Source organism: Zalophus californianus, chromosome 12 (genome assembly GCF_009762305.2).
Source record: "Zalophus californianus isolate mZalCal1 chromosome 12, mZalCal1.pri.v2, whole genome shotgun sequence".
NCBI lineage: Eukaryota > Metazoa > Chordata > Mammalia > Carnivora > Otariidae > Zalophus > Zalophus californianus.
In genome coordinates, this window is record NC_045606.1 from 55,702,208 (window position 1) to 55,723,210 (window position 21,003).

Here is a 21,003-nt window from a genome sequence, read left to right on the forward strand (position 1 = left end):
CCCAGACCAATTAAATCTAGAGGCAAGACCCAGCTATTAGTGATTTTTGTTTGTTTGTTTTTTCGTTTTTAAAGTTCTCTGGATGATCCCAATACATAGGCAAAAGCAAGAAGCACTGTTCTAAGTGTAGGGAAAATTGCAAGCAAGCAAGAGAGAGACTTGAATTAGAAAGGTTAGCAAGGAGGCTGGAAATTGGAGTCTGACCTAGCTTAGTGAACAGAGATAAAAGGGGTGAGGCTAAATAAAGTATTCTGGGGGAAAGCTTGGCTGGACTTTGTGATGCATGTCAGTTGCAATTTTTCATAAAGCTATATTCCAGGAGCATCACTGCTCTTATTATGATGGATTAGTTGGAAAACGAGCAAGTAACTTGCTCTGCTAAAATTTGGGGCTTGTTCTTTAGTAAAATTTTCAGTTTCTGAAGTAGCAAAGCAGGTCAGAAGAGAAAAGAAAACACAGTCATATTAAAAGTATGGAAGCTTTTGTTTATACTGGAAGGAGGAAATAGAGCTAATGATGGATGCTCTGGAATTAAGAATCAAAATTCAGACTTTAAATTGAGTTATGGTTAGGAGATATCAGGCTGTGATGAAATTATCCCTCTAGAGTAACCTTGAAGGAAATGAAAAGTCAGATCATTAAGGACACTGAAGAGAAGGATTCCCCATCATTTTCAATCATAACATTCCCCTTTCTGGAATGAAGAAGTTGTAACAGATACGGGAAATGGATGGGTAGCGTCTCAGAAATTATGACCTCTCAGAAAGGTGGGCTGGCAAGCAATGATGAGAGTTCCAATGTTCCTATTAGATCACTTTAAATTTATTCTGGCATGTCCCACCTCTAAAGTTTAGAGGAAGGGCAGAATGTCATAAAGTGGCATATTATTTATAAAAAGTAGTGTTTCATAATATAACCTGTATATGAGCATTTGATAAAATATAGATGCTGAAAGAGAAACTTCACTGGCAAGAGACTCCTAAAGAGAAGCAATTGAAGCAATAGTTGTGGAGCAAAATAATTTTTCTGGCTCTGAGGATCAGAGGCAGAAAACTGTGATAAGCCTCCATCTAATAGCTGATGTCATTATTTAGAGAATAAACTTAGGATTGTAAATAAAATATAATTGTTCCTGCTCCCAAACGCTGGGTCCTTGGTACATGCAAGAATAAGGGAGCTAGCCAGGGCTGGTCCTAGCTGTAAGGCAGCGAGGTCTACATGTGATTTGAGAGACAGAGACTCCCCTGTCTCTCTCTCCCCAAAACTTCCTCCTATTTGCAGGGAATGGAGGTAGAGTAGGAAGTTAGGACATCGTTTCCAGAAGACCCTTGAGAAAATAAAAGTGCACAGTAGGGATCAAAAACACACCCCAAAATGACATTCATCCCCTCCCCCCAGAGGAGCTTCAGGCACTAGCTGGGCAGGAGGGGATGTGGTGAAATTGGGGGTCAGAAGGGAGAATAAAAGTTCAGAGGCCTGGGTGGGGTGCAGCAGGAATGAGCCACTGGGTATCCCGTGGGAAGCAAATGAGCCTGGGAAGCAAAGAGGAGGAAAAGGAAGATGTCAAATTTATGTCGAGTCTCTGAAAAGAGAAGCCTCCTTCTTCCATTCTGCCTCCACCTTGCCTCACTCTTGGGCACACCACCCACTCTACTTCATTTCATCCAGCTGACCTGACTACGGGGTGGGGGGGGGGGCGGGGGCAGCACATGTGCCCAAAGCTACTCTGTTCCCCTTAGTACTTTCAAGTCTCCATAAATGCTTCCAATGCTTCCAATTTCCCCTCCTCAGGTTTGCTGTTCCAGGAAAGAAGTTTCTCAATTAATACTCTACAAACTCCCCCTGCGTGTTTGCAAAATTAATGATCCTACTGGAAAAGTAAATTAATCTTTGATGCTTGGTTGAGGCTAAGGAGAAAAAAACACTCTTTAGGGAACTAGGCCTTCTTAATACACCTCATCCATAGTATTCTCTCCCTCTCTTTCATGCTAACCACACTCACAGAGAGGGGGGAGCCTACATAGTTTGAAACTCCATCTCTGAGTCCAAAGGACCACGATGCATCCATTCATTCTGCAAACATTTACCGTATACTATCCTGCTTTTGCTGCACTGTGCAGCACGCCCAAGAGAAGCCAAGAAAGGCTGCATAGAGGTCTCCTGATGGGATATTCCTCACATGTCAAGTTTTATTTGCACTTTCTACAGCCACTGTTTGAAAGGACTGCAGTAAACATTTTGTAAAATTTAAATAACATCTTCATAGTTTCTCCAATTTCAGGAAGAACACAACAGCTGTTTCAAAAGCCCCCAATCACAGGTCTGACAGTTCACAGACATCTTCTGGGATTAGGTAGATGTTAAAGGAATTGGAATCCTTGCTGTTTTTCCGGCCAGAGTCTTTGTTGCACTGCATTGCTCAGTTCCTTTCAACTGAAAACTTAAATCTGCGCTCCTGTCAAAATGTGTCATCTCAGGCCCGGACACTCCTCACAGTTCACCATACTCTCCGCAGGGTCAGAGTTGAGGTGGCAAGGATGGCGAAGTCGCCCCTTCGGAGGTCTGGGAAGGCCAGATGTTTGGGAAGAGCTGAGCACCTGGTGTCCTGGGGATGTCCGGCGAAGCCGGCTCCGGGAGTTCCACGGGATACTGGGTGCTAGGAGAAGAGCTCATGTCAGTCCATTTCCTCGGGTGTGAATCACACTCCCCAGTTGGGCCTTTGGGAGAAAATTCGTGAAGGACACCTCAGCGCTGTAGACCCTGCCAAACACACATCAGAACCAGGGTTGTGTGTGCGAAGGGGAAGGGAGGAGATTCTCCAGAGGCTTTTCTTCGAGTCTGTTTATGCTTTGTGCCCCATGACTGGGTTCTTTGAATGTAAACTCTTGGAAAGGGCAGGGAAGAGCCTCTTTTATGCCCCATGGAGAACCTCGCCTATCAGTAAATGCTGAATGACAGCGGCGATTTCAGACGGAAGCCCAGGCGCGGATTGGGGGATTGGGTCTGACCGACCCTCTCGCGGGCGCGGTTGGCGGCCGGCGCCGGGAGACCCTGGGAGAGGCCGCCGGGCGCAGGCGGCGCTGTCAGGCCTCGGCGCCGCGGGCGCGGTCTGCGGGCGCTAGGAGGGGGGCTCCACCTGGCCGCCGCGCCGCGGCCGGAGGGGCGGGGCCGAGCTTCGCGGAGGTGGCGACGCCTCCTCGCGCCCGAGCGCGCGCTCCCCGGCGTCCGGCGCACGCGCGAGGCCGGGAGGGAGCGCGCCCCCGGCAGCGGCGGCGCGAAGAGGAGGAGGGGGAAGCGGAGGAGGAGGAGGGCGGCTGAGGGGAGGCTGGCCGAGCGCGCGGTGGTGGCGGTGGCGGCGGCGGCGGCGGCGGCGGCGCCGGCGACCGGAGCCGGGGCGGAGTGGGGAGCGAGGGAGGGGGCGGAGGGAAGGGGCGCGGAGAGGAGTGAGAACCGCTTTTCCAATTCCCAACTACGAGCCCCGAGTTTGTAGATGGGGCTGCTCGGCGGCGCCTGCGGCTGAGAGAGAGCAGCAGCGGCGGGCGCAGGGGAGCGGTGGCGGCGCGGAGGCGGCCGAGGTGCGAGCCGGTGAGTTTACTGGGGCCCCCACGCTGCTCGGGTAACGGTCTCGCCGCGCGCCGAGACGGTCGGGGGGGGGCGCCCTGTTGCTCGTCGCCGTGCGCCACGCGGGGACCCCGGCCCGCCCCGCCCCCTCAGCACCTGGGCTCGGCGCGCGGGGGGCCGGGGCGGCGGAGGCGGCGCGGCTGGGGAGGGCTGCTAGCGCGCCTGACCCGGCCCGGCAGGCGCATAGGGCGCGCTTTGCCGGGCCCCTGGCTCCGGTGCTGCGGGCGGGCCGGAGCGCGGCAACGTGTCTGGCCCATGCTGCCCTCCGCCGCGCGGCGCCCCGCTCTCTCCACGCGCTCCCCGGCGCGGCCCCGGTTGGGGCAAGGCTGGGGCTGGGGGCGCGCGGGGCCCCCTCCGGGGCCGGGAGCGGTGCGCGGGCGCCTACACCCTCTGCGGCGGGAGTGGCGTTTAAGGCATGAATGGGGAGCCGCGCCGGGGGCGGTAGTTGCTGTGACTGACACCTTCGGGGTCAGTGTCGAGAGGGGGCGATTCAGCCGGCTTCTGGCGTGCTCCCGAGCCCCAAGTTCTTGGGGGAGGAGGCTTTCTGCAACTATTACTGCTACTTCCGAGGCACGAGACTCGTTTGGTCGAAGTGGTTGTGGGCCGAGCACACGTTGCTCCGGAGGCGTTCGCTGCTGAGGCAGTGTTTTCGGATCCTGGGTACATAATCTGGAACCAGAAAGGTACTGGGGCTTTTTTTTTTTTTTTTTTTTTTGGCAGGGTGGAGGGCCGGGAGGGAGTCAATTGAGGGATCATACGGCCGGTATGATGAGAGGCTGTGGATTGGTTGGTGGATATATATGTGTTTTTTTCCTTTCCAGAAGGACTTTTTTAACACTTTATTGGGAGTTTAGTCTCAATCTCACCAGCTCCTGGGATTACAGCTGGAGATTACATCCATTAAACTTCATCAGTTGGGGCATGCATTTATTTAAGGGGGTTGGGGACAAGCGAGGAAGGGAATTGAAGGCTGATTGGGAAGCTCAGAAAATTCTCCGCATTACTTATAAACAGCCTGTTAAGGTCAAGCTAGCCACGTTTTACTCTTTCCTACGCCTTTGGGGGTTGTTGGAATTTTACTTTATGCTTCCTGAATTGGTCGTCTTGTAATATGGCTCGGAACATTTGAGGTGTGTTAAAATGCTCTTCAATTGGAGTATGATTTAGCAGCCATTTCTACCCGTGAAATCTTTCAAATCGTCGTTTGGAAACTTATGTATGTCGAATATATTAGGCGAGGTAACAGTGTTATCAATGCGGAGATAGTTGCGGTACTACGTATAACAACAGACCTTAGGTAATATTGCTTATTTTAGGTACCTCCTGTGCAGTTATGGTAAGGTATCAGGCCTGATTATAGTCATATGTTCTGAGGCCTCATTACAGTAAACAAAGAACTTTTGTGGGTTGTGTCATTTTGAGGTCATTTGTATCTGAAATCTATCATGTATTTAAGTACATGTTTAAAAATATGTTTGCACAACATGTTACTTTTTAAGGTCCATGTTTCTTTTATTTTAGACTAGGGTTACATAATATTCAAATGGTAACACTTTTAATTGTTCTGTTTTGTCCTTTGGGGTTTCACACTAAATATCTTTATGAAAAAACATCCGTGTGTGTGTGTGTGTGTGTGTGTGTGTGTGTGTGTGTGTGTGTCCTTTTCCAATTGGTGCTACTCAGTTCCTTTCTCACCTGGAATTTGAAAATGAATTATTTTACATTTTAGATTAAATAAACACTGGAAAAATTAAGGTGCTTGAGCAAGTCTGGAAGCGCTAAATAAGACAGAATCATTTTTTTGTTCTTTGAGCCAACTGTTGGATTTTTTAAAAAATGAATCCTATTTTTCTTAAATATTTGAGGGAGGGGTTTGCTTTATTTTTCCTGAGTCTCATTTCAGGCTGAAATTGTTCCAGAAGACTACACCCCTTGCTTCCCTCCCTCCTTCCCCTCCACCCCCCCCTTTTAGCTTGGGATAACCAAGACAACCATAATTGTGTTACCTTTTTAAAAGGCTGTTTTTAAATTGAGGTTGAGTATTTACCATCTTTTTTTAATGTACTTTACCACTTAATGGATGGTTGGAAGACAGCAGATGTTTTAATTAAAAGCCTTTCACATTTTTGACATCCAAGCTTTGTTGAAAGCGAGTAACAGCAAATTATTGTTGAGAGTTGCAAATAATACAGGGTTAGTGCTGGTGAAAGGCTATCCAATTGTAAAAACACCAAGAAAACAAATATTAAAAGAAGCAAGAGAACCCATTTGTATATTTGACATCACTTACTGTATTATAAATTATCTAGTTCTAGGTGGTTTTTGAAAGAGTGTTTTGCACTGATAATTTTCTTTTTCAAGGCAATTCGTTTGGTAAATGACTAAATTTGTGCCAGAACTCTACTTCAGGTAAATATGGTTAACTTGCAAGGGATGTGCTGATATTTATTTCAGGAAGAGTGAACATCTGCCTGTTTTAGATAAAACAAATACTGGGCTGTCTGAAGATACTGTTTATTCCTTTAAAAAAATTTACTGAGAAAAAATATGCTAGTTTTATTTTACCTGTAGGTTCTTTCCTTCCAAAAATGGGCTTTACATTTATGAATATCATAAGAGCAGATAAGCATAAAAATCGCTTTACTGATAGGTTGCTAGTATTGAATTAAAAATTTTATTTCTTTCTTGTAGGGACCAGGTTCTGTATGGTGTATTTTTGGTCAGTCTCACAGAGGCTGCAATGATTTCCCCACTCTTCTTATTTGTCTGTGACCACTAGGGGGAGACTTTATACACTTTAGGTTGACCATATCCCTCCCTTACATACACTGGCTGCTAATCATCCCTGGGCAATTTGCCAAACTGCTGGAAATGTGTTGGGGAGGATGCACTCTGAATCAAGTCTTGATCAAGGTGTCTAGTGACTTTTATTTTTTTAACTCACACCACCACTCACAAAGTACCTCTCTTTATAGATTGTGTTATTAACAGTCTACTTTTTGGTCTGTTGTTAAGTGAGCTAACTAAATATCTCACATGATGAAAGATGAGATTCATGACTATATTAGAGCTTTCAAAGTCTGACTTTACTGACATTAATCTTGGTAGCAATGTAGGTTTAATTACATGCTTAGTGTACACAGATATTAGCCGTCTGGAAAGATCTGGAGATATAGGTGTACTATATCTGGACCTCTTCAAACAGATTGGGCTTCTATTTTAAAAAGCTTTCAGAGGAGGAGCTATCACAACATCCCTTGTACCCAGTTGCACCACAAAGGGGAAGTTCTTCCTTTTTCTTAATAGTAAAGATAAAATTAAAACTCACGACTTTGTTGACCATTATATTGTGGCTATTCTTAAAGTCAGAAGTCTGGTTTCCCCTTTTGGCAATGTCCAATTCAATAATAGTGAACTCAGTAAACAAAGGATATTATGTTTATAATAGCTTATAAAGAGCTTAAGGTTTATGTTCTTTCATAGCTAAGACCTTTGTACATTCTTGATCATAGTAGATGGGATAGAATTTATAGTTCTATCATTTTATCATCCTAGATTTTTCTTTTTAAATGGCTTTGCTTTTGTCCTAAATTTTTTTTTTTAAATGTTCATGGTATACTAGAAATGATATTTTCTGCTTAGGAAATACTCCTTTCTAGCTAACTTCAGGATTGTGTCAAATGCTTGGGGATGGTAATTTTTAAGGCCTGTTTTCTTAAAGTTATCACTGATGCAAGGCAGTATGAGAATTAAAGGTAATATAGTGTGTTTTTTGTAAAGCTCAAGTTATTAAAATTCTTCCCACTGCCTACTAGTTCCTATACATGAATTGATCCCAACTCACATCCTTTCCTCTTAGATCTGTTACTCCTTTACCACTTCTGTAACATCCTCCTCGTTCACTGTATTCTGTCGGCATTGCCCTTCTTTTTGTCCCTCAGAAATGTCATGGTTTGTTCCTGACTTAGGACTGTTCACTCTGTCTGGAATTCTCTCCCTAAAACACTACATGACTGGCTCCTTTTCATCATTTCAGGTTTCAGTTCACATATTGTCTTCTCAGATAAGCAGTATTCTCTAACCACCCGATTAGAATGACACTATCCTTATTTCCTTCTATCTCATTACCTTTAAAAAATTTTCTGTAAACCGCTTATCACTATCTGAAATTGTATTTTTATATTATTTTATTATCTGTCTACTCTCACTAGAATGTAAGCCCCGTGGAAACAGTAGTTGTAGCTCTTTTATTTAACTATATTTCAAGGACTCAGACCTGTTCCTGGCACACAGCTGTCATTAAATAAATATTCCTTTTTTAAAAAAAAAATCTGAGGTTCTGTCCTTCCTCAACTTTTGTTAAAGTGTCCCTTTATGAGTAGATGGTAGTTGTAGTAAGTAGGCTACTTTTGGCTCTAAGTAATAGAAATTCATCTAAGTGATATAAACAAGAGGTAAGATTTATTATAAAGATGCAAGGAGTATCTGAGGGAATCCGAAGGTTGAGACTCAGGATTCCATCCAGTACCAGCATGATACACTTCATCTCTCTCTTCTCCACATGCATTTCCTTTATTTCTTCTCTTGCTGCAGAGGATCACTTCCTAGTCCTCTTAATGGAAAATAAGGCTGCCAGCATCTCTCGGTTTTTTCAGTATTAGCCCAGACAACAGGAAAGAGATTCATCTAGTGCCCATTTTTCCCCTGTTCAACAAACTATGTTGTACTATTAGAACTTGGTGGTATTTGCTGTAACCATGTGAAATGGGATTGGAGAGAAAACCCAAGTAGATGACAGTGATAATTAATGTTCACCCTTGACCACCCTCTAGAAGTTTGGTTCCCCTTCTTTTAAATTTTGCTGGTATATGAAGTTAGAAGATCTGGGAAAAGCACTGTCCTGTGGAAAGAATTTACAGTTTGATTTAGGACAGTAAAATATATACATGAAGGAAAGAAATGATCAAAAATAGCATGGTAATAATACAGAAACAGGAAAATATTTGCAACTTGTATTGCAGACAAAAGGTGAATTTCCTTGATATATAATGAATACCTGTAAACTGATAAGAAAAAGACCACCCGTAAAGATGGGGAAAGATTATAGACAGATAAATCATAGAAAAGGAAATCCAAGTGGTCCCTAAGCATATATATTCAACCTCACACATAAATATAAGTTAAAACTATGAGGTACCATTTTCACAAATTAGACCAAAAAATAATTTGATAATACTTTTCAGGAGGATAGAGACTAACAGGTGCTTTCTTACCTTGCTGGTGGAAATATAAATCAATAGAATTTGATGTGACTGAAATTTCTGAAGAGTACTAAGGTAAATAGAAATACCTGAGAATATGCATAAATTGATGTAGGTGTTTGTGGGAGAGAAAAAAGCTAATGTTCAACTTAATTATCTGAATACTAACTTGTGTTGCTTTATTTTTAGCTTTAGTCATGAAACAGGCCCAGGCTAGGGTAAAGCCCAGCAAGATCACATACCCTTCCGCCCCCCAACGAAGGAGATTCCTTTTAGGATTATATTTAGTTCATCTTCCCAGATCACCGTTTCTTTTACCCTGGTGCTGGTGAAGTTTGTTTTTAAATCACTGAGATTTCCATATACTTTGTATCTTTTAGAGCCTAGCACTTTGTTAGCTACTTAATGGCACTTAAGTAGATTGAAGTGAACTGTGATTAGCTTATTAGCTTCTCATAGACCTACTTGATAATTTTATGCTTTTGGAAATCTTTTTAAAGTGATTTAGAATTTCATTTGATAAATGTACTTAAGATTTTATTACAATAAATGGTCAATAGGGCAGTTTTATAAATTGTTTATAATATAGTGTATTACTGGAACTTTACTTTTACATGGTTCCTTTGTTCTGTAAAATATTGTTAGATCTTAGTTGGGTTAGAAAGATACGAAAACTGGGGTAGGGCGGCTGAGGATGCATGAAATTTTTCTAGAACAATTTGTGAGAAAGTATGAGGAAAATGAGCAGATCAAGGGCATATGGTTTAAAGAAAGTATGTGGTGGAATTAGGAGTTTTGACCTAGGAAAATGCTAAGCCATTTTAGCTAAATACATACTTCTAGGGTATGATATATACTTTATAATATTTTTATTCTTTAGGTCATTTACCATGAATTGACTTTGGTACAGGGGTTCTCCACCTAAGTAGGCATCAGAATCCTTTAGAGTTATTCTATACTAGAGGATTCTAATTTAGTAAGTCTGGTGTAGGGCCAGATCATGTTTATATTTTTAAAATCAACAAGAGTCAATATTTATAAAGTAATACATTCTGTAAAATATTCTCTTTAATAACCAAATCAGTTAACATAGCTTTTAGGGTCATATACCATTTACATAACTCTAACCCTAGAATTTGGTCTCTTACCATGGTGTCTGCTTTAGCCAGATAGATATCTCTACAAGCATCAAATTGATTTCCTTTGCTCACTTTTATACTGTTCCCTTCTTTGTTCCCTTATTTCTTCTTTACTAATAAGTGTTCAGACTTGCCTCTCCCAAGAAGCTACATTGGCTGGCCTCATGCACAATTTATCTTTTCAGTACAGGACAAATCATAGCACAACATTTACATAACTGGCAATTTCACACCATGTCAGTGGCTGATTTATGTGCTTTCACTCACATAAGCCTTGTGCATGTATGCCTGGTTTTACTGTTTGAACCTCCTTAATTTTTCTTCTTGGTACCAAGAGCTTGAAGCTTAGTCATAGTGTCAATGGCATGAACAATATTATTGAATGCTTACTCTGTTTTAGGACTACACTAAATTCTCTCCATACATTATCTCATTTGCTCATCAGGAGATTTTTAAAATCAAAAACCCTTATATGATTGTGTCAGTTTTCTGTGTCTTGCCATAAACTTGGTGGCTTAAAACAAAAGACATTTATTCTCTTACAATTCTGGAGGCCAGAGTTCTGAAATCAGTATCATTGGACCAAAATCAGGGTGTTGGCAGGGCTACACTCCCTCAAAGGCTCAGGAAGAGAATCTGTTCTTTGCCTCTTTCATGTTTCTGGTGGCTGCCAGCATTCTTTGGCTTGTGGTTCCATCACTTTAATCTTCAAGGGCTTCAGATCTCTCTTAGCTCTGTTCTTAACACCTTCTCCTATGTGCATGAAAGAGAAATCTCCCTTTGCCTTTTTTTTTTTTTTTTAAGATTTTATTTATTAGAGAGAGAGACACGGCGAGAGAGGGAACACAAGCAGGGGGAGTGGGAGGGAGAAACAGGCTCCCCGCTGAGCAGGGAGCCAGATGCAGGGCTCGATCCCAGGACCCTGGGATCATGACCTGAGCCGAAGGCAGACACTTAACGACTGAGCCACCCAGTGCCCCATCCCTTTGCCTTTCTTTTTAAGGACACATATAATGGCATTTAGGGCCCACATAATGACCCCTGATAATCTCCCTATCACAGGATTCTTAACATATGCCAAGACCCTTTTTCCAAATAAGGTAACATTCACAGGTTCCAGGGCCTAAGACCTGGGTATCTTTGGAGGACCATTTGCCTACTACAATAGTAATTCACATAGTCCAGAAAAGGAGGGCTGGTAAAAGTCTTTTTGCCCCATCTTGTCCCTCTCTTTGTAAATCAGTGTTTCTTAGCCAGGGATGATTTTCCTGCCCTCCCTTCACTTCCCTCAGGGACATTGGGCTGTCATAACTGGAGGCGATTGCTGCTTTTGGAATCTATCAGATACAGGCCAGGGAGGCTACAAACAATGCACAGGACAGACTCCCACAGCAAAGAATTCTCCAAACCTAAATGTCATAGTGCTGAGGTTGAGAAACACTATTTTGAAGGTAACTATTGCCAGAAGTTTCTTGTGTATCATTCCTGAAAAAAGTTTTATACCTATACCAAAGCAGCACATATCACGAGTAAAACCTAATCTGAGTTGATTAGGACTGGTAGTAGTTTGTGGTTGACTGAAAGCTGATTTAAGTGAGGAGTCGAAAATAATTCACACATACTTTAAATAATGTATTTTTACTTAAAAATATAAATATACTGTACATGTACGTGCCAGTCTTTTCTTTGAGTATGTATTTTTTCTCTGGAGCTCTGTGTCATTATTCTAAAAACTAATGCATTATCACTGATTCCTAGCTTTGGAGCAAGAACTTAAAAATCAAAAAGAATCTGAGTGTAGGATCCTTGTAGCGTTTTATGACTCCTCAGTTGTTTTTAGTTGTGTGCTTATGTTTAATTATACAGCAGATAGCATTTTGTTTTCTTGGGTTTTTTCTCACTTGCTTTCTTTGGGTCTCTCCAAAGCATTCAACTTGATTTTCATATGAAGAATGATATAACTCTATGATTTTGTATTAAATAAAATATCGTGTGTGTGTATATGTAAAATACATTTATATGAAGAAATATATGTTTAATGTTATATTATAAATTATATATAAAGAAATTCTGTTTTGTATAAAAAATGACTCCCTAAGATATTCGGAATACTACTCCCAGTTGCAGCTAATTTGCATAGCTTCTAATCTGGCAATATGATGACAGCTCATGTCCTAGCTGCTTCCAAAGTTTTGGGAGTTGTAGAAAATTTTGTTTTAATACAAATGACAGTTTGTAAATTATAGAATAATACTATAAGTACCTTATTGCTATACCAGCTTAATGCTTGAGTTATTTTTCTACTAAAGGAAACTGGTTTTTCATTAACTATTAATAAATATTACTTGGAGTTTTGCTTACTAGCAAAATATTTTCACTGCTTACATAGTTAATCCTACAATTCCTTGAAATTAGGGTCTTCATTTCATCATTTCCTTACTTAGCATGGCAGGACAGTTAGACATGGGTTGTAATCACAGATTTTCTAACTTCCAGCTCTTTTACTTTTTCAGAACTCGGAGCTCTATGTGGTACAGACAGTAAGCCTACTGGCAGACATGTCTGGTGTTAGCACTGAACTCAATATAGCTCATCTCTAAAACAGAGGTTATAATATCTATAGTGTTAGTGTAAGATTTTAATTAGAAAATATAAGTGTCTAGCACGGAGTCTGGTACATTTTAAGTGTTCAGTAATTGTCAGTGTCATTTTCTTCTCTTACTGTTTGGTACAGTGTTGTATGTGCAGTGAATAATATTTTTTGAATAACAACATTTTCAGTTGCCTTTGCTTGATTCATAACTCTCATTTTCTTTCACCCCAGTATGAGCTATATCTCATTTAGTAAATATTTTTTAAAAGAACTTTGCTTTTAAAGTAGTCCGGTAAATTATGTGCTGTTAACTAAAGTTAATAAGTCTTATTTTTACATGATATTTAAATGTGTTTACAACGGGAGATTGGGTGGAAAGATGACTATGTGACCTCAAAGATTCCTTCCAACATAATATGAAGATTTTTATAAAACTCACATAACCCTGATTTTTTCCTTCTGCTTTCCCTCTAAAAGTCTACAGAAGTAAATAGTGTTTGATAATGTAGCTTTTTTTTTTAATGAAGAGAATGACCATAGTTGTAATATGTTGCTAATGGTCCATTATCTCATAAAAGTAATTTTTTAGTATTTTGGATGAATGTGGCTGTCTTCAAGTGGATTTGTCTTTCTCTTTTACCTAGAATATATATGTCTGTATACATATAATAAAATGTTCCATGGAAAATTTAACTTTACATAAATAAAATTTTATGTTTTTATTTATCTATTAAATGCCCTTCTATCTGGGATTTTGATACAAGAAATGTGGGTAACTGAGTTAAATAAATTTAATTCCTCGAAGTTGCATATTTCAGAAATTAAACAATGATCATGCATATTTTTATGTAAGTTGATTCAAATGCTTTTCATTTTCTTTTTCAAACTAGTAATCTTTTGGAATGGGGGATAAATGAAAAAACTTTAAACCATGTTTTTAAGAAGGTTAGAGCACCTTGTGAGGCATATAGGCGAAGTCATCAAGGGACGCCCTCATCATTCTTAGCATTAGGTTCTTGAAAACCTGAAGGTAGAGAAATTTCCCCTGAAGGAATTTAAGATGTTACGGGGGAAATAAGGGCAAGGAGTTGTGGTTGTGAATGAACCGTTAAAAATCCTTATACACTTTTAATGTTCATCCAATTAAAACCTTAAATAAAATATATCAAACAGATCAACATTTTATGCAATTAAATTTGGCAGTACCAGGGACTATACAGTTATTTTCCATTTACCCCTACTTTCTTGAAAGAAACTTCAGGATTTCCAATCTGGGGGGGATGGGGTAGGGAGTTCTTAAAATTTTAAGAAGCGTTTTTTAGGGTTTCTTATAAATAAGAGCCTTTATTATTTCTACTTAAAAGTTACTCCAACTTGTGGTTCCAACTGTTCTAGAGATAGCATAACTTGGATATTTAAAATTAAAAAAAAATAAGCTTTTAGTAACCTTTATTTAACTCACTCAGCTTGCTAGAGCTGAGTGGGTATTTATAGTTCTTTTCTACCCATGATAATTTCATGCCAGCACTCATCAGAACATAACATAATGGAACACTGACTTGGCTCTGTCCTTCTCATTCTCATATCCTTTTCTTTCCCAATAGACTGTTTCCAGATCGAAGGCTGGAAATTTGTTTTGTCCCTTCTTCTGTCTCTTCTGAGAGTGCACTGCAAATATCTTCTACTCCTACTCTGCCATCTTTTAATTTCCCTTCTCTTTTTTCTTCCAAACATGAAGTTCCCCTTTTCCCAAAATACCTCCAAAAAGAACAGCTTAGAATTTGTTACACTCAAGTAGAAATTTTCGTCAAAAGTAAATCTGCGTATATATGCATATACTGGAATTTCACACAAAGGGTTACTTTATATAGTTGACCTGAAGAATCTTTTTTTGCATCCCCTCAACCAAGCATTGTCCTATGCTCATAGGCTGTGTTTAATATTTATTACTGAAATTAGGAAACACAAATTAGCATATAAATAGCATTCTATCATGTGCAACTAAGTTCTGAAAGAGTTTGAAGTTTAGAAAAAGAAATTCTCATCTGTAGGGAGGGACTTGCCATTCATTTGATTGAATTAATTTTGAGATGAGTCCTTTTAGCTCTAAAGTTTTGATTCTAAAAAAGCAAGAAGTGTTTCATAAATTGATTAGGTATTGAATAGCTAAGAAAAAAAGGGTATTGTTGGGTGGAGTAACATGAGTGAAGGCATTTAAGTGGGAAGAGATGTGTGGTTGTGCATATAGTAATTAAAAAAGAACAATGTGAGAATATAGTTTATATTAGAGAATAGAGGAATTAGGCTGAATAGATAAAAAGCTAGATTTTAAGAGAAATTTAAACATTCTCAGATAACAAAAGTTTTTCTAATCTAGTATCCTTAAAATGACATTTTTACATGATAGTCTTGTGTTGAGTGGGTTATAGTGAAGAAGAGAATAGTGGGAAGAGACTTGCAGTGATAATTTAAAGATGAAGGAGTAAGAACTTGGAAGTGGTGGCACAGAGAATGGAGAATAAGAGATGAATATAGGGAAATTACGAATTCACTGTGGCCTATCAAATGACATACAGAGGTATCTCCAAGTTTTCAAGGGATTCCTAGGCAAAGAGCAGTCCCTGGATTTTCAGGGTTTGGGGATCTTTTCCCAAGGTAAGTCCTCATCTTGTTTTAAAGGTTCATGTAGGTTCTTACTTTCTTTTTTAAAGATTTATTTATTAGAGAGTAAGCACGTGCTTGCACCCCATGCTTGCACCCCAGCAGGTATGCGCACAAGCAGGGTGAGGGGAGCAGAGATAAAGGGAAAGAGAGTCTCAGGCAGACTCCCCGCCGAGCAGGGAGCCGACTCAGGGCTCAATCTGAGATCATGTAGGTTCTTTTTTTTTTTTTTTTTTTTTTAAGATTTTATTTATTTGCCAGAGAGCAAGAGAGAGCACAAGCAGGGGGAGAGGCAGGGAAAGGGAGAAGCAGGCTCCTCGCTGAGCAAGGAGCCCGATATGGGACTCGATCCCAGAACCCCGGGATCGTGACCTGAGCCAAAGGCAGAAGCTTAACCGACTGAGCCACCCAGGCGTACCAGGTTCTTATTTTTTAATATGTTCTTGTATTCTCTCAACTATATTTGACCGCTTTATCATTATTAAAGGATGGGAATGTCTTTTGTGATCACTTACCTGGGTATTAATTAGTAAGTCACATTTCATTTATTCCTGCATGATATACTGTTAACTTTCAAAGGAAAGATATTTACAGTAAGGATGATGAATGAGCTATATGGTTGTTGTGGAGGGGAGGGGTAGAGGAACTGTAAAAAATGGAGAAAAGAAAAACTTAGAAAATCAAGATACTGATAGGAAGATTATAGGAATGTTAAGGAAGTTTAAAACAAATTTTAAAAGTGTTCAAATGCCAAAAGATGCTTAAAACAATGTTAGAAGTTGTGGGCAAGTAAGAGAAGTGTGTGACTTGATTTTTATTATTAGATAGCATATGTAAAGTGTGGTCAGCAAATACTTCTTACAACCATGACCATACTTTTTATATAAAGCCAAATTATTATGAGACATTTTCTAGGTAAGCAAGAAAATTGAAATGTTTTGTTGTTAGAAATGTCAAACTGTATTAGCTTGGTGCATCTCTTTGCATTATTTAAAATATACCACTGATTCAGGGGGCAGCTTTGCCTCCCACAGGTAATTTGGTAATCTCCAAAGACCTTTTTGGTTGTCACAATTTGGGGTGGGGGTGGGGATGCTTATTAACATCTAGTGGGTAGAGACCAGAGATGCTGCTAAACCATTTATAGGACACCCCCCCTCCCCATTAACAAGGAATTACCAAAATGTCAATAATGCCAAGATTGAGAAATCCTGGAATATAGAGTAGGCAAGTTCTCCTGTGGGCAATTTTAGAGACCACCAATTTCTTCTTTTTTTCTGGGATTGACCAGAAACTGTCTTTCTGTTAACATTCTTTTTTTCCAGTAGCTTACAGTATACTTGATTGTCACTGATTTCTTTATTATGTTCTTTTTTTAAAGATTTTATTCATTCATTCATGAGAGACAGAGAGAGGCAGAGGGAGAAGCCGGCTCCCAAAGAGCAGGGAGCCCGATGCGGGACTCGATCCCACGACCCCAGGATCACAACCTGAGCGGAAGGCAGACGCCCAACCATCTATCTGAGCTATGTTCTTATCCTAAGGGTAGATCTTAGACACTTTGATTGGATGAATATTTCCAGTAGTTCTGCCCCTCTTAGGGGGGCTTTTTTCTGCAAACTTTATCTTGTGTTTCCTTTCACTAATTTAATTCTTGAGGGGTCTCCCTATTTCCAAATTCTGAGAGTCTCTTGATGTGATTTCCTAAGGACTTTTTTTGCAACAAGGCTTTTTATGTGCTTTAAGGTGCTTCATGTCCCAGGTCTGGGTTGAGCTAGTTCTTGAGTCTAGGTTTTTTCTGGTAGTGTTTGCATCTGTTCTAACTTGTTTATGCAAGATATTTTTTCTTTCTGACAGCATTTGAATCTTTTCTAATTTTTCTGTATACAAGAAGTTTATTTAAATAAAATGCTTAGCTGAAAAGAAAAAACATCTAGGAGTTATTTCTTCTAGAAAAATTTTATCCTTCTTTATAGATAAAAATTGCCTTAGATATAAATAGCCACATATGAAAAGGTTTTATAATAGTTTTGTAGTGATAAATGAAAAACACTGAAATTCTAGAATAAAACGAGGTATGCAAAGTTTTTTGTTTGGTGTTATTGTTAAACTGCAAAATAATTCATTGGAATATAAAGATAAAAGTTGAATGAACATATCACTGATGGAGAAAGTCATTTTGAAAGAACCTTAACCCACTTCAATTTGCTGTTGATCTAAACATACTGGCCATTTAGTGAAATATATTTGTGTATACTAGCTACTCTATGTGAAATAAAGGAATAGCGAGGGAAAGCAAAAGTGTAAAGAAAACTATTCGGTAGTGGTCAGGGTATGGTGATAAAAGAAGGAGAGAAGAGTGAGAGAACATTGAGAATTTGTCATCTTTGAGAGACAATGTTGTGGAGTAATTGCGGGTTTTCTTTTTAGTAGATAACTTCTTGTCTGCCTCTAGTATGCATAAATTCTACTTTCATCTTCGATTTTCATCTGTGTGTTTCATTAATTGACCTTCCATCAAATCTAAAACTGATCTGCCTTGTTAATAGATCAGTTATTAACAGCAATAGGCTTTCATTAGTTTACTAAGTGATACGTTCTTGAACTGCACCACAGTACCATCCTACCCCACCACTTCAAATGTATATAGTGATTGTCTTGAGTCTTGACTCCTTCCTTGGGCTTGTCAGCTGTGGAAAGCATTGGTGCTGCAGCTGCTGCCTCACAGAAGAGGTTATGTCCTCACTGCATAAGCACACAACCCACATCAGTAAGCTTATTTTAATTGTGGAGATATTTTAGCTAAGAAACATTTACATGTTTGAAGAGACTACTCTTCTGAGTCTAGGAATTCCAGGGTTGAATATACAGCATTCATGCTCTGAACAACCCAGTTTATCCGGAGGGAGGGATTTATGTTGACCACTGAACAGCACAGCTTTTCCTCCCTAGTTATTTATGATAAACTTGTTTTAATTAGCCTTTAAAAAATAGCGTTACATGGTAGAGTTAAGTTGGTATAGAAAAATGAACATGCAGTGAAAGGTAAAAATTTCTGTTCCCAGCCGTACTTCATAGAGTTAATCATTGATAACAGTTTTAGATTTAGTTAGTAAAGTGTTTCTCAACAATTCATAATTAGCATTTTGGCAGTACTATATTGTCTGGGATCGTCCTGAGCACATCTTAATTTTTAGTGCCCCTGTTCTCTACCGCAGCCATGGGGGCATCAAAAATGCCCTCACTTATTTCCAAACGCTTCTTGGGTCAGGGTGATACTTACCCTGGGTGAGAGTATTGTAATTTTTAAAACTATACCACATGTCTTAGAAAATGTGTCTCTTTTCAGTTTTACACAGTAACTGTATTGACTCCACAATAAAAGAAGACTATTTGAACACACACGTACTTCTCAAGGGAGGCCCAGAGGAGATCCCCTTGGGAAGAACTGAATGTCATAGATTACAATGTTTATTATAATCTCTCTGCTTTCCTTTATGACACTATTATTGTCTTGTGTTTTCAATTATCTTTTTTTTTTCCTTGAGTGTTTTGTGGTTTTTGAGTTGTGAGCTCATGCTTGGCTAGGTTTTATTGAAAGGACTCTGTACAGCCTGGCTAAAGAGCACATTCCTCCAAGGAAGATTTGCTAAGGCTCTTCTTTGGCATCTTTGTAATTTCTCTGCTCAGGGTTTTCTGAACTAGGTAGGGATATTGGAACCCTGAATCCTTGAGAGTAGGCCATGCTTGCACAGTCTCGGGCGATATTCCCTCCAACATGGAATTCAAGCTGAGACAGGCTAATACTCATTGTCTTCCTTGGCCAGCAGGCACGTCTTTGCTAAGCCACTCTTTTACAAGGTGGCAGTTAGTCATGTAAGGTCCCAGCCTTATATGGACGGTCTCACTTTCAATTCTCCATCTTGAATAGACCAAGTCCTAAGCTGCTGCCTCTGAACTTCTAGGTACTGAAATCTGTAAACCTCAGAGCAGCCATGGTACCTGCTTACCAGTTTATCTTCTTCATGTGGGTCCTTGGAGATTTTCTTGGCTTGTTTTTGTATTTGAGAGGGTGTTTTTGGTATTTTATTTAGTATATCTAGCTATTTTGTAAATGTGGGAGTTATTTTCAGATTGTCAAGTCTAATTTTTTGCTGGACTTTCAAGTCTCATTCATCTTCTTTCTAACTTCCAGGAATTTCCTAAAATTTTTGGTTTGGCTAATCTCTTTCATTCTCTCCCACCTCACTTCCAGGATTGTTGGCATTTCCTTCTTTTTAAAAAGTATCTTTTCTGGGGCACCTGGGTGTCTCAGTCATTAAGCGTCTGCCTTCGGTTCAGGTCATGATCCCAGGGTCCTGGGATCAAGCCCCGCATCGGGCTCCCTGCTCCATGGGAGGCCTGCTTCTCCCTCTCCCACTCCCCCTGCTTGTGTTTCCTCTCTCGCTGTCTCTCTCTGTCAAATAAATGAATAATCTAAAAAAAAAAAAGTATCTTTTCTGTCATTTCACTGTGACCTTAGGAGAGAATGTAGGCATGTGTGCTCAGTCTTCCATTTTGGCTGACAGCTTGTCTGTTTTTAGATCTAAGCTCATTAGGGCTAACTGATGAAAAGTAAATCTCTATAAATGCCTTTTCATTTAACTTTGATTTTGAAGTTTGAAATTGGAGAGCATGATCTTTGGCTATAAAAGAAGTTAGGGGGCAGGGACAGAAGATAAAGTTCAGACCATTAACCGTGCAGTTGAGCGATGTCTTCCTGGGGTGGGAAACTGAGGATCCTGCCATAATGTCTAAACTTATAGGGCAAATCACATTAAAATGATGAGAAACCACAATTGTAAAATTACATGCAAAAATTATTAACTGCAGTATACATGTCTGGCATAATACTAAGAATTAGAGTTCAAAGATAAGTATGATGCCATTTCTGCCCTCAGAGAGCCCACTAATTTTGTGGTGGAGACAGACATGCAAATGAAAATACAGTTTTCATTATTCATGGTAGTTATGTCTTAGAATTCCCTGTGACTACTGAATTAGCAAGTACTGAGTCCTTGCTTCTAGGGGAATATTCAGGGTTATGTTCCTGTGAGCCTCTGATCACATTTTCATTAATTGTTCAATATATAATCTTGTTATTTGTGTTTTTTGTTTAAAGACGCCTTAACATGTGTTGTTCATTCATTAACATTGAATGGCCAGTGGCACCATAACTCTTGCCTGAAGGAAGCTCATCGAACATGTTTTTTCTCTGTAAGGCACATCCCCCGCCTTCTTGTCCTTAGGAACACTAAAGCACTGTGCTTGGGGGACATTTTAGACAGCAGAATCACCATGAAAAAGCACAAAAATGTGAAAAACATGGCACTAAATAGACCATGAAAAGGATACTTGTTTTTAGTGTGAGAGCTGAAATGAAAGGGCAGTGTCACCTTATTGGACCTGAGCTGGGGATGCACACACTGGGCACATTTTTTTGCCTCTGTGCCTGTCTGCAGGTGACCACAAAAGCACTGCAAATATTGACTTTGGGGTTAAAAATAAATTTTAGCAAGTAGGCAAATTCACAAATAGAGAATTCATGAATAATGAGGATTGACTATACTATATATTGAGTGCTGTAATTCTAAATCTGCTAGGATAGGCTTCATTTTAAACAAGATGAAGTTCTAGCAGTATGACGCAATGGATTTAAGGAATAGCAGATGGCCCAGTGTGGCCAGAA

The 21,003-nt window shown here is 40.0% G+C and overlaps 1 protein-coding gene across 5 annotated transcripts in view; it reads left to right on the forward strand.

Moving 5' to 3' along the window:
• The first annotated feature begins 3,392 nt into the window (after positions 1–3,392).
• The window catches only part of MPP6 (membrane palmitoylated protein 6), a 131,278-nt gene continuing 113,667 nt past the window's right edge, over positions 3,393–21,003 (forward strand). For 2 of the 5 annotated variants that reach the window (XM_027573495.2, XM_027573500.2), the window contains exon 1: positions 3,394–3,585. The gene's annotated coding sequence lies outside the window, so the exon portion shown is untranslated. Of the gene's footprint in view, positions 3,586–4,191; positions 4,305–21,003 lie in introns of those variants that run through there. The other 3 variants (XM_027573497.2, XM_027573496.2, XM_027573498.2) reach the window with 3 other exon arrangements.